This window comes from Hetaerina americana, unplaced genomic scaffold (genome assembly GCF_022747635.1).
Source record: "Hetaerina americana unplaced genomic scaffold, ioHetAmer1.1.p SCAF_2, whole genome shotgun sequence".
In the NCBI taxonomy this organism is placed as follows: domain Eukaryota; kingdom Metazoa; phylum Arthropoda; class Insecta; order Odonata; family Calopterygidae; genus Hetaerina; species Hetaerina americana.
The window spans coordinates 32,751,018-32,753,953 of NW_027286763.1; the positions used below are offsets into that span (position 1 = coordinate 32,751,018).

Here is a 2,936-nt window from a genome sequence, read left to right on the forward strand (position 1 = left end):
AAATTGCATTGTTAATGCAAATCTATCTACTGGAAATTGGTATTTGAAGTAATTTACCAAACTAATATAATAATTCGTAGGCTACTTTTCTCAACGGGATGCTTAGGAAGTTGCCAAAACTAGATAAACAATTAATAATATGATTTATTTTTAAGAATTATGTGAATAATTATATGATAAAATATGTATACCAAAGCCACAATTTTGCCCAGCCATGATCAAATTACCGATGGAACACGTTATATCAAATGTTTGCATTAAAATTTAATTTAATTTTTATTTATTACCTTACTATTCAATTATTAATCTTAAATAAGATCCCCTTGCACGAATTCAGCATTTAGGTAGCTAAAATCTGTTTTTAATTGTTAGCAATGGTTATTTTAAAAAATAAAAAAGTATATAAAGTATTTATTGCTTTTATTGCACCTCATAAATAACATTTTTAAAATACACAATAATTGTCAGAAAGTTCCGTAAGTCTAAATGAAATACTTCAGTATAAAAGAGAATGAAATAATGGAAATTATTGAAAAACAACAGTTTTAACCAAATCATTAGTAGTTAGATGACTTGGCGAGCACTGCCATTTCCTGGTTGTGATGGGTGGCAAGACATGTGCTTAGAAGACGTGGCTGGTGGGTGGCATCACCCTCTTCGTGCAGTGGTCACACAATCCGTGAGTGTGGAGCGCGACAGTATCAGAAACGGTGGGAGTAGCGGATGCCGCCGCCGTATTGCGGTCTGCCCGTGCCGTATCTGCCGCCGTAGTCCCTCGAATAGTGCCCATGGACGTCCACCCGCCCCCTGCCGTCCCTCGACTGCCACACGTTGCCCTCCCCCCTGGCCTCCACCCGCCTGCCTCCTCCCTCGCCCCTGCTGACTGATACGTCTACCTGACCCCTATCACTCGACCCTCCGGCGTGGCCACCCCCCTGGGGGGCATTGGCTCCGGGCTGGGTGCTCCTCCTGGAGCGAGAGCTAAAAATAGGTTCCTCATCTGCAGGCTCTCCACTCGTATGCTGCGAACAAATGAAAATATAATGCAGGTATGAAAAATTACTGTTTTTTATAACTGCTAACACGATTTAGAGGAAAAAGCATCTCTTTGATATTTGCCATGACCCTGAAGAAAGTATGTTATATGAATTCAATCCACATTTAGTGATTGAATTGCATGGTGCACCGAAATTTACACCGGGAAAGACCTCATTTTCCGTATCACCACTTCCAGAAAATTATGCACAAAATTTACTCCATGAATTAATTCTTATTGTATAATAAAGATACCTCAGGGTTTGTTACCACATTTTCTACCTGTGCAATGAATTTGAAGTATATATACATGTAGAATAGCATAACATAGCATAGAAAGGCAGAATGGATAAACTGAAAATATATATCTGAGTATGTTGGTCTGGGTTCTAGTACTATGATGTCATCCCATAGAATGTGATTTCACTCACTGCGTAAAATTCTTCTTCGATGTCTGATTGGCCATTCCCTTCTGGTACAATCTCTTTTCGTAGATAACCTTGACGATTCTGTTCTTCTCTAAACGGGTCTATAAGAACCCCAGGTGGAAACCTTTGACTTGGTTGCAGCAGATACAAAGCAGAGGCTTCTCTCCGGTCATACACGGAAGTCTGAGGGTATGCGACCGAAACTCCCATGAGGAATGCCGTAATAATGAGTACCTTCATTTTTCCAGTGATCTCCGACCAGTATGATCTCTACAAAATTGGAAATAAGGAAATGTTTTAGACAGATATAATATGCAAAACCTACCGCAATCGGTAGGTTATTTAATGATAAATAATACTATAAGGAATAAGCAATTAATTATATGTAATAGAAAGGTGAATCTCATCACGTGGAAAGGTGGAGATCAAAAAAGGATAAATACGTTGGGTGGAATAATAGCAGAAAACGCTGTGTGAGGGTATGAGTTTCAATAGGTATCAACCATAGATGAAAATTCTTCCATTCATTCGAGCAGTAAATCCATTACATTTTATAACTTAGGAGAAAAAAACACAATTTTATCTTTGCTTTTCTACAGAATAGACTTTACTCGTCGACTAGTTTCGTTTACACAATAAACATCATCAGGACTAGTCCTGATGATGTTTATTGTGTAAACGAAACTAGTCGACGAGTAAAGTCTATTCTGTAGAAAAGCAAAGATAAAATTGTGTTTTTTTCTCCTAAGTTAATAATGGAATTCTACAAAGTTAAGGCCTCAACCATTCAGTGCACATTTTATAACGTTTCTGTGAAAGTTTTAGTTATCTTACCACTTATTTTAGGTTAGGAATTAACTGTTATTCAAATTAAACTTCATGTAAATTTCAAAACTGAAGTGAAACGTTTTCGATCAAATACTTATTATAGATTAATATTTTTTAACATGTCAAAATTAATTGATGCACATTTATTTTAGAGAGAAACAACATGAACTTCATTCCGAAGTTTTGATTTTGATGAGCGTAAGTAGTGCCTTAAATTTTATCTTGTATACTACTTACATATTACAAAGTTTGGTGAAATAATTTCACTTACATTAATCGCCCTCTTGAGTTATGTCTTAGACGGAGCTGCGTTCGCTGGTTGGCACGGAAACACTCGATCTCCCCGTAATGATCCTGAGACTGGAGAGGAATAGGTATGGTATGCCAGTGCACTGCATCTTTTATACGCTTTGAGAGACTCTTGGAGGCTCGGGAAACCCGCTTCCGGCGATGGGTGTCCCGCGGGAGAATGCTGGTAGCTGGGTGCTTCCCCGGCCGCGAGGGGGCGGCCCGCGGATAGGGGAAAGACCACTTCCTTCGAGGAAGAGATCTTCTGGGAGACGGCGGCGAGACACGGAGGGAGTTCATTCGGCGTCGTCCGCGCAAGACGTCACTTAAAGAGTAGATATGTATTATTTGGCCGAG

The 2,936-nt window shown here is 39.2% G+C and overlaps 1 long non-coding RNA gene across 1 annotated transcript; it reads right to left on the bottom strand.

Annotated features, from left to right (window-relative positions):
* Positions 1-419: 419 nt before the first annotated feature.
* Positions 420-2,657, bottom strand: LOC139687822 (uncharacterized). Its single transcript, XR_011700668.1, has 3 exons — positions 2,563-2,657; positions 1,467-1,733; positions 420-1,022 (listed from the first exon to the last, which is right to left on the bottom strand). It is a non-coding gene; the product is annotated as an uncharacterized lncRNA (long non-coding RNA).
* Between the last annotated feature and the right edge of the window lie 279 nt (positions 2,658-2,936).